The sequence below is a fragment of the Rhinatrema bivittatum genome, chromosome 4 (genome assembly GCF_901001135.1).
Source record: "Rhinatrema bivittatum chromosome 4, aRhiBiv1.1, whole genome shotgun sequence".
Lineage (NCBI taxonomy): Eukaryota > Metazoa > Chordata > Amphibia > Gymnophiona > Rhinatrematidae > Rhinatrema > Rhinatrema bivittatum.
This window is the reverse complement of record NC_042618.1, coordinates 352857970-352872954: the sequence shown is the minus strand read 5'-3', so window position 1 is coordinate 352872954 and position 14985 is coordinate 352857970.

Below are 14985 nucleotides of genomic sequence, written 5' to 3'. Positions count from 1 at the left end.
CCCTTAATTTGTTTTGATGCCCCAAATGTAACAAATTGGTCCTTATTTGTCACATTTTACAAATTTGGTTAAAACAAATGCACATCCCTACTAGACCTATGTATCGCTATATGCACCTATCTACAACTAACATAACCAATACCTTCTGTACTCATAATCTTGAAAGTGTCTTCGTGTATTCCAAGCTTTCAGATAGACTCAGTTAATTCATTGGAGTTAAATCTTTCCTCCCAGGGACTGCTGCCAGCCAAGTCAGGGAGCTAAATTTCTTCAACTAAGCATACAATATGGGACTGCAACTGCTACTCTTTCCTTGTGTAACTAGAAACAGTCAGTCACTTCCCAGTTAAACCTTGGGTTCTGCTGCTAGGGGTCTGGAATATGGATATCAAAATATCTACCATTACTCAAGGACTGCTTATGCAATAGGGCTCTGAAAGAGAAAGAGCAGTTTATTCAAAAATCTAATAAGGTCAATTTTCAGAACAACAAAACAGTCCTAATCAGACTTATTTATGTGCCTATCTGTAAACCGTTGTGATGGTATACTACTAAACGACGGTATAGAAAAGTTTTTAAAAAAACAAACAAACAAATAAATAAATAACTTTTCCAGCTGAAGTTAGCTGGATAAGTTATCAGGAATAATCAGAGGGATAAATATCCTGCTGAATATTCTCAAATAATGTTATCCAAGTATGCCTACTTGGATAACTTTAAATCATAACTGGCTATGTATGAATATCAAAGAATATAGCCGTTAAGTAGTGATGCCAAATTAAAAATAATCCCCCACCCCCAAGCACCCCAGTGAAACAAATGTCAACCCCTTGCGGCAAATCCCCCCTCCAGAGCCTCACTAAAATAATAACAAAACATTGTAGGTCTATAGGTTCGAAAAGGCTCTTTCCTCCTTATCGTCTGAATAGGCCAAATATAATGAAATTGAAGGCCTCTTCCCCCCTCCTCTCCCCCTTCCTCCCATCAACCCAAAAATGGAAAACATAGGTAATTCACAGAGGTTTAGCAATTATTAATCCAGTGCATTTCACCAAATGAATTATGAACAGGTACTAAACTGAACCACTCACAGGAGTGTCAAGTGCAAACTTTACAATGAATCTACCTAGAGTAGCTTGGCATCAATTTTTTTTGTTTTGTTATCCTTCACTGTTCCCCCAGCTAGAAATTCCCTTCGGAGGCAGTTAATATATACTTTTTTCATTTTACTCATTCTGAAAGTTCACCATCAATCATCTCTTAAACAGCTTGCCAGAAACTTGGACAGAGGCTCCTAATAAAACAGCAGGGACAGAGGGCTAATTGATTTCTATAAATAATGTGTTTAACTTTAAAGATATGAAAGCTGGTTAGAACCACACACATCAATTTTCTTCTTTCTTCTTTTTTTTTTTTTTTCTAGCCACTTGAAAGCTTAAAAATCATCTGTGACTTGTTCCATGACATAAGCATATATGAGTATGACAAAGCAGTCAAACTAATCTGAATCGCAAATATTGGATAATATTAACATGACACTTCTGTGCTACAGATCCTCTAATTAGCCCCTTCAATTTACGTTATATGAAAAATTTCACAATATCTGTCTTATGGCAGTAGGCATAAAACTAGTCTTTTTCATTCCTGTAGGATAAGCATTAATGAAATCACAACATTTAAGTCTTACCGTTCAGCACAGGTTCTTAATGATTGACTGTACAGACATTTAGTAACACTTGGCTGGATGTGGAACAAATAGACAAGAGTATGCCCACAAAAGGGTTGTGTGAAAGAATTTCAAAGCACATTCTAGGTATGTTAAGGCATGACACTGGTATCTGGAAGGCACACTGAAATCCTTTACGCACATATTAGATCAATGACATGACAATAGACCTATGTACAATCAGGGGAGTCATAAGATCATTTTCATTTAAAAAATTTTTAAGGATCTTTTGGTGTTCTTTACTAAAAGGAATGTTCTCACTAGCTGGGGAGATTCAGAGCTACTTAGTAAAAAAAAAAAAGAGGTTTGGGTTTTGCTCCCTTATGTGAGAGCCACAGATGGTGTATCCTAGCTGTTTATCATCCTCAAGTACTATCAATCGTCATGAATTTTAGTCTGTCTCCTGTTCTTTATATTTTTCCAAGTTATCCCATAAGGACCATATATTTTCCCTTGTGTGGGTCAGCTGTTCAACCTGACTTACTTGTAATTGCTTTTTATTATTTGAATCCATTTTTAGAACATAAAAACATATGACATGCCATACTGGGTCAGACCAAGGGTCCATCAAATCCAGCATCCTGTTTCCAACACTGGACAATCCAAGTCACAAGTACCTGGCAAGTGACCAAACATTAAATAAATCCCTAGCTACTATTCCTTATTGATTAATGACAGTTTATGGACTTCTCCTCTAGGATCTTATCCAAACCTTTTTTAAACCATATTCCAGAGCTTAATTATGCATTGAGGGAAAAATAATTTTCTCTGATTTGTTTTAAATGTGCTACTTGCTAATTTCATGGAGTGCCTCCTAGTCCTTCTATTATCTGAGAGAGTAAATAACTGATTTACATTTACATGTTCAAGTCCTTTTAAGAATTTGTTAACCTCTATCATTTCCCCCCTCAGCCGTCTCTTCTCCAAGCTGAACAGCCCTAACTTCTTCAGCCTTTCCTAATAGAGGAGCCGTTCAATGCCATTTATCATTTTGGTTGCCCTTCTCTGTACTTTCTCCATTGCAACTATATCTTTTTTGATATGCGGCGACCAGAATTGTACACAGTACTCAAGGTGCGATCTCACCATGGAGCAATACAGAAGCATTATGACATTTTCTGTTTTATTCACCATTCCCTTCCTAATAATTCATAACATTCTGTTTGCTTTTTTGACTGCTGCAGCACACTGAGCTGATGATTTTAAAGTATTATCCACTATGACACCCAGATCTCTTTCCTGGATGGTAGCTCCTAGTATGAACCTAACATTGTGTAACTTCAGCATGGGTTATTTTTCCGTATATGCATCACCTTGCACTTGTCCACATTAAATTTCTTCTGCCATTTGGATGCCCTATCTTGCAGTCTCACAAGGTCCTCATGTAATTTATCACAATCAGCTTGTGATTTAACTTCTCTGCATGATTTTGTGACATCTGCAAATTTGATCAAGTCACTCATTCTACCCCTTTCCAGATCATTTATAAATATATTTAAAAGCACCAGTCCAAGTACAGATCCCTGAGGCACTCCACTGTTTACCTTTTTCCACTGTGAAAACTGACCATTTAATCCTCTCTGTTTCCTGCTTTTTAACCAGTTTGCAATCCACAAAAAGGAAATTGCCTCCTATCCCATGACTTTTTTAGTTTTCTTAGAAGCCTCTCATGAGGGACTTTGTCGAACGCCTTCTGAAAATGGGAGACTTCCATTTGTGAGACTCTTGTGTGAATGGTGCACAGAGGAATGGGGTACAGAGATGTGCTGGGGAAAAAATGTGGTTTTGTTTTCGGGAGATTTTTTTTTCCCCCACAAACTTTTGTTCGTGGATTGCTTGGTTTGTTTCATTTGTGTGAAAAAAATGAATCAAATAATTGAAACCCTAACAATGAGGCCTCCACCCATCTGGCCAGAAAATTACTGGGGCCTGGGTCCCCCCTGGCCCCACTTACCTGGTCTAGTGGGGATCCACTGGTGAGGTCTAGGCCGAAGCATTCGACTTCCATAGGCCGAGGTCACAGTAGGTCACTTTTTCTCAGCCTACTCATGGCCATCACCTCGGATATTCCCAAGCCCGATGCCAGGGCCTCGAACTAGGCTGAAGTCCAGACCAAGGCCTGATGCTGCGACCCAACCCAGAAGTCAGAGCCTGATGCCAGAGCCTTAGCCTGGATGCAGGCCTGATGCTGTGACCCAATGTGGAGGCTGGGTCCTGACGCCTGAGCCTCAGCATCATGCTCGGGCATAGGCCATGGATCCTGCTTTGCACCTCAGCTTATGCCCTAGGTGAGACCCTGGCTAGGCCTGATGCATTAGTTCAAAATGAATGGAACAAATAAGGTTCATTTCATTCAGGGGACCCCTGATTCGGTTCGGTGCCTCCCCCCTAATGAAAGGAATTGGCCTTATTTGTTGTATTTTGCACTTTTGTTTTAAATGAATGCACATCCCTATTGGGCTGTCTCTGTATATGTTTAAATCAAGGGCAGGGAAGACTCAGATTGTGTGCTAAAACTCTTCCAGGGTTTAGACCTGCCTGTGACCTGATGCAATGAAGTTTCAAGCTTAGTTGATTCTTTCTATCAGTAACTTTCTCCTCATTTTGGAGGCACAGAATTTTTTCCCTCCCTTCCTGTTTTTGTTCATTTTCTCTAGTTTTCAAGTTTTTCACCTTCTCATACCTTCAGGAAAGGTATGAGAATTGGAACTTGTGCTCTGATAAAATATTGGGACCTCACTCTAACTACTCCACAGTGGGGAGAAAATAATGGGAAAAGGAGGATTCAACTATCTTCAATCTGAGTAATCTGAGTAACTGGGAAGAGAAAGAGATCAAGTGTTAGGAAGTATGCTTCCAAAGAATTAAGAGACTCTGTTAGAAGAGTGATGTTACAGGTTTATTAATCTTTTAATTGTCCTAGTACTTATTAACGTTATTTGAAACTCAAAATGAAACTGTAAATATTTTCAGTCATCAAATCAGCTAGCAGTAAAGAAGTACATTGGTTCTCAGTGTGCTTTTTGGATATAAAAAGACTATGAATATTATTAGTGTTGAGGCTTGTACTAGGACCAATACAAAAAGTCCTTGGAAGATTTGTCCCCCCACCACAGAGAGCCCTGGAACTCAGAATTGTAATGCTATCCGTGGAGCGACTGAGAGAACTGAGAGCAGATAGAGATCATCTCTCTTCCTAAGTGCCCCTAGGTGCAGTTTAAAGGATCAATCTTACCTATGGGGTTACAAATATAAAAGTACACAAAACTATGGAAGAAAAACATATTCATTAGGAAACAAACTCAAATGTATACAGTTGCAGCACTCTTAGAAGGTTGTGGTACTTAGTTTCTATAGAAGTAACAAAAAAAGATGTTGTAGTATATAAGCTCTGGAGACCACATAGGTCTCAGCTGCAGACCTTGTCAAGTTAGGCCCTCCCCTGGACACAAATACAGTTCTTCTCCGTACTTGAATGCAAGGGTTTTATTTACAGGTCACCAGTTTCTTTATAAGTGGTGCTGAACCCGGTCCAGCAGTCCATTACTCACTGCAAAAGTTAGTCCAGGCTGGGGGGGGAAGAGAGAGAGAGAGAGAGCAAGCACCTAGCCATAATGCCCTGACCTAGATACGTATTTATTTCTCTATGGGAGGCCCATCTAGTAACTTGAGGTGAGGTTTAGGTATTAATGTAGGGGGTTAGGGGCCACTTTGACATTCAATGTGAGACATATGAACAGAACAGTGCTCTGATGACCCTTGGAGCGAGGAAACTCACCCAAAGATGAGATTTGTGCAATATTCTCTCAACCTAGCTTGATGTTACCCAGGTAGAGAGTTCATCAAGCTAGGGCATTATGGCTAGGCTCTCTCTCTTGGTAATAAACATGGTCCCCCTCAGTGGTTGTATGTAAGCTCTTCGTATAGGTATTATTGCAATAAACTCCCTATTACCATAAAACACACCCCTTTTCCTATCACATGCAATATTTACCACATTTTGATAAATCCAGGCCTAAGTTTTGTACCTGAGGCAATAGAAGATAAAGTGACTTGCCCAGGGTCACAAGGAGCAACAGCAGGACTCAAACCCTGGTCTCTTGGTTTGTAGCCCACTGCTCTAACCACTAGGCTACTCCTCCACTCCTCTAACCACTAGGCTACTCCTCCACTCCTCAACTTCTTTGATGCTGGTCCTATTGAATGTATCACAACCCACTAAGACTCCAGTTTTATCCAGGACCCATATAGCTACTAGAAATCTCCAATCCAGAGTACAGTATCTGTATTTCAACAGCAGAAAATATATATTTTTTAAATTTCACCCCCCCCCCCCCCCCCCCAAAAAAAAAGAGAATCACAACTTTTTTCTAATCAGAATTAGGAACTCAAAGGTAGGCACAGTAATTGCATATACACAACAGCCCTTTCCTTCATCATGATCAAGAGTTTGTTCAACTCTTTCATTTCTGAAATCTCGGGATGATTTTAAAATAGCAGGTACTGTACTTCTGTAATTAATGATGACAATTAGATTATTACCAGTGAATGACAAGTGATTTATACAGTGACTTGCATCAGCCTCTTTTGAACCTGAAAGGAACTTTCAGACCAAATGGGGACTAGATAAAAAGCATATTCTCGCAACTGTTTCGCATTGGCATTTTGGATGGCAAATTCCAGAGACATTTACCCAGGTTCTGTAGCTCCAGCCAGGGGGGAAAAAGAGGGACCTTCTTGGGCACATTTCAGTTAGGGGTGGAAAACAGCACGCATCCATTTGATTTCCAAAGGTGCATGCAGGCACTGTCTTGGCTTCCCACCCTCTGCCACCGGCACGAACGGCAGGTGCAGAGTACAGGGCAGGCTTTTAGCTCGTGTTATATAATACTCATTCATTTTCAAAGAGAGAGAACGCAAGGAGCTTCTCTTTGAAAAAATTTGCACAGGGCATCTGCGTTAAAAATCACCCGCATAGTTTGCAACAATGCAGGCTGTTTGAAAATTGCCCCCACTTTGGGTGTAATTCTGTAAAATGATGCGTAAGTTAGCCAGCCAATACCCAGTTTTCAAAGTGAACCTGCGTGCGTGCAAGTCTGTATGGAAAATTATCCCGCCAAACTACTCTACCTGCACGCACTCAACACCTGCTAAAAAATGTGCGCAGACATTTTTCTAGAATTTTTAAATCTAGGCGTGCAAGTCCAAACCCCTCCCTCAACTCTGCCCACAGGGACACTTCTGCTCAGGCTGGATAAACTTACGCGTGAACAAGGAATATGCCCATTAGTTTATCCACATACTGGACAAGCAATGTGATAAAATCCCATTCCTGTGGGTAAAACTGTGTTTTACCTGCAGAAATGCTTTTGAAAGTTACCCTTCCAAGGATATGCCTGGGATTGTTTAGGTCTTTGCTCACTTTTGGACTGATGCAATATAATGTGCTCAACTGAGTGCACGACTTTACATGTGCTTGGATGTGAGTTTTGGACGCGTGTCCAAAACCCCTTGTGCAATAAGGGGATTAGTGCATCCAAAACACGCGTCCAAACCAGCACGTAGCTAATAATGCTTAACATGTGTAAATTCATGTTGATGAGGCTATTAGCTATTCCCCACCTATGCAAAAAAAAAAAAAAAAGGTGTGCCCGACGCGCACATTTTTACTCTAAAAAATTAATGCCTGGCCCAGAGCAGGTGTTAATTCTTGAGCAGTCCCTAAATTTAACAGAAAAGCAGAAAATAGTGCCTTTCTGTAGTTCCTCCTAAAATTTATCACAATTTGCTTGTGATTTAAGACTGAATAATTTTGTATCATCTGCAAATTTGATTACCTCACTCACTGTATTCCTTTCCAGATCATTTATAAATATATTGAAAAGCACCAGTCCAAGTAAAGATCCCTGAGGCACTCCACTGTTTACCCTTTTCCACTGAGAAAACAGACCATTTAATCCTACTCTCTGTTTCCTGTCTTTTAGCCAGTTTGTAATCCACAAAGGACATTGCCTCTTATCCCATTAATTTTTAGTTTTCTTAGAAGCCTCTCATGAGGGACTTTGTCAAATGCCTTCTGAAAATCAAAAGTACTACATCTACTGGTTTACCTTTATCCACATGTTAATTAACCCTTCAAAAAAATGAATCAGGTTTGTGAGGCAAGATTTCCCTTGGGTAAATCCATGCTGACTGTGTTCCATTAAACCATGTCTTTCTAGATGCTCTGTGATTTTGATCTTTAGAATAGTTTCCACTGTTTTTACCAGGCACTGAAATCAGACTCACTGGTCTATAGTTTCCTGGATCGCCCCTGGAACCCTTTTTAAATATTGGTGTTATATTGGCCACCCTCCAGTCTTCAGGTACAATGGATGATTTTAATGATAGTTTACAAATGTTAACTAATACATATGAAATTTCATTTTTTACTTCCTTCAGATCTCTGGGGTGCATACCATCCGGTCCAGGTAATTTGCTACTCTTTAGTTTGTCAATCTGGCCTAATACATCTTCTAGGTTCACTGATATTTTGTTCAGTTCATCTGACTCATTACCCTTGAAAGCCACCTCCGATATTGGTATCTCCCCAACATCCTTATTAGTAAACACAGAAGCAAAGATTCATTTAGTCTTTTTGCAAAGGCCTTATCATCCCAAGAACCCTTTAACCCCTAGGTCATCTAACGGTCCAACCGACACCCTCGCAGGTTTCCTGCTATAGATATATTTTTTAAAGTTTTTATTATGAGTTTTTGCCTCTACAGCCAACTTCATTTCAAATTCTCTCTTAGACTGCCTTTTTAATGTTTCACACTTAACTTGACAATGCTTATCCTTTTTCCTATTTTCTTCAGATGGATCCTTCTTCCAATTTTTGAAGGATTTTTTTTTTGGCTAAAATAGCCTCTTTCATCTCACCTTTTAACCAAGCTGGTAATCGTTTTGCCTTCCTCCCACCTTTCTTAATGCATGGAATACATCTGGGCTGCGCTTCTAAGATTGTATTTTTAAAAATTGCCCATGCCTGTTGTACACGTTTAACCTTTGCAGCTGCGCCTTTCATTTTTTTTCTAACTACTTTCCTCATTTTATCAAATTTTCCCTTTTGAAAGTTTAGTGTTTGAGCTGTAGATTTACCTATTGTCCCCCTTCCAATCATTAGTTCAAATGTGATCATATTATGATCACTATTGCCAAGTGATCTCACCACTGTTACCTCTCTCACTGAATCCTGCATTCCACTAAGAATTAAATCTAAAATAGCTCCCTCTCTTGTTGGTTCCTGAACCAATTGCTCCATGAAGCAGACATTTATTACATCCAGGAACTTTATGTCTCTAGCAAGTCCTGATGTTACATTTACCAAGTCAGTATTGGGGTAATTAAAATCTAACACATCCAGCGTGCAAGAAACAGGTAGCAAAGTCCATCAGTGGATTTCTAATGGATTTTTTATTAAGCCAAAATTCGAGACATCATTCATGGCAACTCCATGTCACTTCAAAAGTACGAGTAAAGGAGTCCCCCGACACGGTCCGTGTTTCGCGGTAGCTGCATCGGGAGGGACCCGCGGATAAATTTCATCTATAACATAAAAGACAATAAATGATGGACCTTATAAGGTGGCTATAAAAACTACAACCGATTACGAGTAAACATACCTTACATATTCATCCTGGAGCGCATCGGCTCGTACAACAGGTGAACAATTTAAAGAGGCAGTTTTGGCGCCAAAGACAGAGAGTATCGCGATAGAGTCAAGAGACAAAACCACGCCCCCACTGAAGACAATTCAGGTGAACAAAAACCATTCAATGTCTTTGTTGAGACCCTTCGGATGAACAGAGGACAATTTAAAAATCCACTTTTGTTCCCGGCGGCCCAGGATTTCAGAATAATGCCCTCCCCGAATCGGGGGTGCCACAACCTCTAAAATTGAAAATTGTACGTCAGCAATGGTGTGGTGATGTTGAACCCAATGTGTAACTAGGGGTTCATCCATCCTGAGTAGACGGATATTTGAACAATGTTCTATGATTCGGGTCTTCACCATTCTCGAAGTCTTCCCCACGTATAGCAAGGGACAGGGGCACTGTATAACGTATACTACACCCTTGGTGGTGCAGTCTGACTTACTTCGAAGTTTAAACAGACACCCAGTGTTAGGATGAATAAAGGAATCTGACTGTACAGTATAGCAACACACTGAACAGTGTCCACAGGGGCTATGCTGACCATCCCTACTCTCCCTTGTTTGTCTATTAAAGCTAGCGTGTACTAGCTGGTCCCGGAGATTGTTACCTCTCCGGAATGTAAACCGCAGTGGGCCCTGAAACAGCGAAGTTAAAGACAAATTCTCCCAATGTCTACGGATCATTGCTGCAATTGCTTTACTTGAAATAGAGAAAGGTAAAATGCAGTTAAAACACTGATTATCATTGTCTGCTAAAGGGAGGAACAACCAATCTCGATTGGTATACAAGGCTCTCTTGAAAGCCTTTTTCACCACGCGAGGCGGATATCCCCTATCCAAAAACCGCTGAGACATCAACTTAGATTGTTCTAAGAAGTCAGTACGGGATGAGCACAGTCGTTTTAATCTTAAGAATTGACCCGTGGGGATATTATCTTTCAAAGGTTTAGGGTGACAGCTCGAATATGCCAGCAGCGTATTTCTGTCAGTTTCCTTCCTAAACAATGTAGTGACATATTGGTCCTGTTCAACAGAGATAACAATATCAAGAAATGCAATTTGTGAGGAGTGAATACAAAAATTAAACTGTATGTGTGGATTAAGGGAATTGAGCCAGTCATAGAACATAAAGAATTGGACGTCTGTCCCCTTCCAGATAATCAGAATATCATCGATGTATCGTAACCAGGAGTCTATGTAAGTGAACCATTCAGAAGGATACACCAATGAAGATTCATAATGATCCATATACAGACATGCCAATGAGGGGGCCATCGTGGCCCCCATTGCCGTCCCCTTAATCTGTTGATAATAAGTTTGGTCAAACATGAAAAAGTTTTTTGTAAGGGCTAGGGTGGCTAGTTGCAGCAAAAAGGAAGTAGACAGTCGGTGAGGGATCGGTCGTTGGTCTAAAACAGTTTCAATGAGTCGTAATGCTTCTAACTGGGGGATATTCGAGTAAAGTGAGATAACATCTAGTGTAACAAAGAAAAAGCCCCCCGAAGGGACAGTAGAGTTTGACAATCTTGTAATTAAATGTGCCGTGTCTTTCACATAAGATCTAATCTGGGCAACAAATGGTTTTAAAAAAAATATCAATGAATTGTGATAGTGGTTCCAGTAAAGAATTGATTCCCGATACAATGGGGCGGCCCGGAGGGGATACCAAGGTCTTATGGATTTTAGGCAAGAGGTAAAACAGTGGCATAACCGGGGTAGAGTTGACCAAAAATTTCACTTCCCTGTTCATAAGCATTTTTCGATCAGAGGCTTCCTGAACGAGTTCTTTAATTGTTTTTAATAAATCTGGTGTGGGGTCTTCTACAAGTGGTCTATAAAAGAGGTGTCGCTGAGTTGACGCAACACCTCCGTCTCATAATCCGTCTTACCCCATACTACTATACCTCCACCCTTGTCCGCCGGTTTAATAACTATAGAGGAATCTTTAGAAAGTTCCTTTAAAGCTAAAGCCTCTCTTTGAGATAAATTGTATTGTGTGAACTGTTTTTTAGTGGCAAGCAGCTGAGCATCTTTGCTCACTAGTCGTTCGAAAGCCCCCAGTAAGGGATTAGTGGGGCCCGGAGGAGTCCATCTAGATTTTTTAGAAATTACTGAATTGTCTACAGTGGGCGGGGAATCAATGAAGAACAGTTTTAATTTGAGAATCCGAAAAAACCTATAAAGGTGCACCTGTAAGTCAAATGGGTCACAGCGTATAGTAGGAACAAATGATAAACCTTTCTGTAAGGCGCTTTTTTCCACATCAGATAACGCACGGGTAGATAAATTAAACACAGTCTCAGAACTCACTGCCATGCATCCGGATCATTATGAATCTTCATTGGTGTATCCTTCTGAATGGTTCACTTACATAGACTCCTGGTTACGATACATCGATGATATTCTGATTATCTGGAAGGGGACAGACGTCCAATTCTTTATGTTCTATGACTGGCTCAATTCCCTTAATCCACACATACAGTTTAATTTTTGTATTCACTCCTCACAAATTGCATTTCTTGATATTGTTATCTCTGTTGAACAGGACCAATATGTCACTACATTGTTTAGGAAGGAAACTGACAGAAATACGCTGCTGGCATATTCGAGCTGTCACCCTAAACCTTTGAAAGATAATATCCCCACGGGTCAATTCTTAAGATTAAAACGACTGTGCTCATCCCGTACTGACTTCTTAGAACAATCTAAGTTGATGTCTCAGCGGTTTTTGGATAGGGGATATCCGCCTCGCGTGGTGAAAAAGGCTTTCAAGAGAGCCTTGTATACCAATCGAGATTGGTTGTTCCTCCCTTTAGCAGACAATGATAATCAGTGTTTTAACTGCATTTTACCTTTCTCTATTTCAAGTAAAGCAATTGCAGCAATGATCCGTAGACATTGGGAGAATTTGTCTTTAACTTCGCTGTTTCAGGGCCCACTGCGGTTTACATTCCGGAGAGGTAACAATCTCCGGGACCAGCTAGTACACGCTAGCTTTAATAGACAAACAAGGGAGAGTAGGGATGGTCAGCATAGCCCCTGTGGACACTGTTCAGTGTGTTGCTATACTGTACAGTCAGATTCCTTTATTCATCCTAACACTGGGTGTCTGTTTAAACTTCGAAGTAAGTCAGACTGCACCACCAAGGGTGTAGTATACGTTATACAGTGCCCCTGTCCCTTGCTACACGTGGGGAAGACTTCGAGAATGGTGAAGACCCGAATCATAGAACATTGTTCAAATATCCGTCTACTCAGGATGGATGAACCCCTAGTTACACATTGGGTTCAACATCACCACACCATTGCTGACGTACAATTTTCAATTTTAGAGGTTGTGGCACCCCCGATTCGGGGAGGGCATTATTCTGAAATCCTGGGCCGCCGGGAACAAAAGTGGATTTTTAAATTGTCCTCTGTCATCCGAAGGGTCTCAACAAAGACATTGAATGGTTTTTGTTCACCTGAATTGTCTTCAGTGGGGGCGTGGTTTTGTCTCTTGACTCTATCGCGATACTCTCTGTCTTTGGCGCCAAAACTGCCTCTTTAAATTGTTCACCTGTTGTACGAGCCGATGCGCTCCAGGATGAATATGTAAGGTATGTTTACTCGTAATCGGTTGTAGTTTTTATAGCCACCTTATAAGGTCCATCATTTATTGTCTTTTATGTTATAGATGAAATTTATCCGCGGGTCCCTCCCGATGCAGCTACCGCGAAACACGGACCGTGTCGGGGGACTCCTTTACTCGTACTTTTGAAGTGACATGGAGTTGCCATGAATGATGTCTCGAATTTTGGCTTAATAAAAAATCCATTAGAAATCCACTGATGGACTTTGCTACCTGTTTCTTGCACGCTGGATGTGTTGGATTTGATTGATGTGCAAGACATTTCCGCTTCATGCTTTGCTTGGTTGGTAATTAAAATCTCCCATTATTGCACTGCCAAATTGGTTAGCTTCCCTGATTTCTCTTAGCATTTCATCATCTGTCTGACCATTTTGTCCAGGTGGACGGTAGTATACTCCTATCACTATACTGTTACCCAACACACATGGGATTTCTACCCATATAAATTCTACTGAGCATTTAGTCTCTTGTACGAACTTTATCCTGTTGGATTCCTTGCCCTCATGGACATAAAGCACCACACCCCCACCAAGTTGATCCTCCCTATCATTTGTACCCTGATATAGCACTGTCCCATTGGTTATCCTCCTTCCACCAGGTCTCTGAGATGCCAGTTATGTTTGTCTATCTCATTACTCACTGCTGTGCACTCTAACTCTCCCACCTTAATTTTTAGACTTCTGGCATTGGCATAGAGACATTTCAAAGTGTGTTTTTTGTTTGTATTAACAACCTGCTTTTCAGTTGAGAGGGATAATTTGGAATCCTTTAGCTCAGGTGATACTTTATTTATAGGCACATGGAATCCTTTTGCTTTTATTTCAACCTCTCCTGTTTCATTCGTATCCTTTGAAGATACCCTCCCATTTGAACCATGCACTGCTGAGTGACTGTCATAGGCAGGAGGTCTAGAACCGACAGCAATGCTTTCTTCTGTTTCCTGCCTCAACTTCCATCCTAGTATCCATCACCTGCTCACCAAAAAGAGGCAGCTTGCCTGAGAAGGGGAGGCAATTGCTAGGACCCAGAGGACCTGGGTGGTCTCCCAGAGTTGGGTCTCTAAATCCAAAGTCTCCAAGTCAAATCCAGAGAGTTTCCAGGTATGCCTGTGCCCTGCTATCCTTCATTCTAATTATGAATAAATATTGATACAGAGGGTCATTTTCAAAAGCATTTTTTGGATAAAGCAGTCTTTCATGCGCAGAAATGGACTTTGGTAAAATTGCCTGCCGAATGCACAGAACATTTGCAAACCAAGACAGGAAGATGCTAGAAGCTATCTACAATTTGAACATTTTTTTTTTTTTTTAGCATTTTGTTCCTGATGCACTGATGGGTTTATAAGCAGTGCAGTCACTTACCCACTCTCCTCCTTTTTTTTCTGTTCTTATATGTAAAAAAGGTTGACCAAGTGTCAATTATCTTTCTTCAAAAGCGTTGTTTCTCCTATACTACTTGCTTGAGTCTTCCTAGGAGCTGATGTGCAAGCTGCTAGGCTGAAAGGAAACACGAGTAGGGGCAAAGGCTCTTTGGAGAACCTTCACATCTGTTCCTGTTGCTAAGGGAACCAACTTCCTTTTGTCTGTGGATGTGAAGAATGACCGCCTGGAGTCCGCCAGCTCTTGAGCAGCAAAATATCACATTCAGTAGCACCCCGTCAAAAAAGAGGGTAAAATCCTCAAAGCAGCCAGCCACAAGCAAGCCTAAATGAAACAGGACAATGAATGCAAATAACGTGTCTTGCTGTTGAAGTATAAGCCTGATTTTGTAAGGCAGGAGCGGGATCTTTATCACAGCACTGCTATAACTGCCTGATGCAGAAAATTGCACTTCGTGAGGAAGAAAGATGCTCTTCATAGGTCCAGAAACCAGGGGGGGGGGTCCTTTCTAGATGTGTTAAACTCCATAACTTGCTGAAATGTAATAGAACCT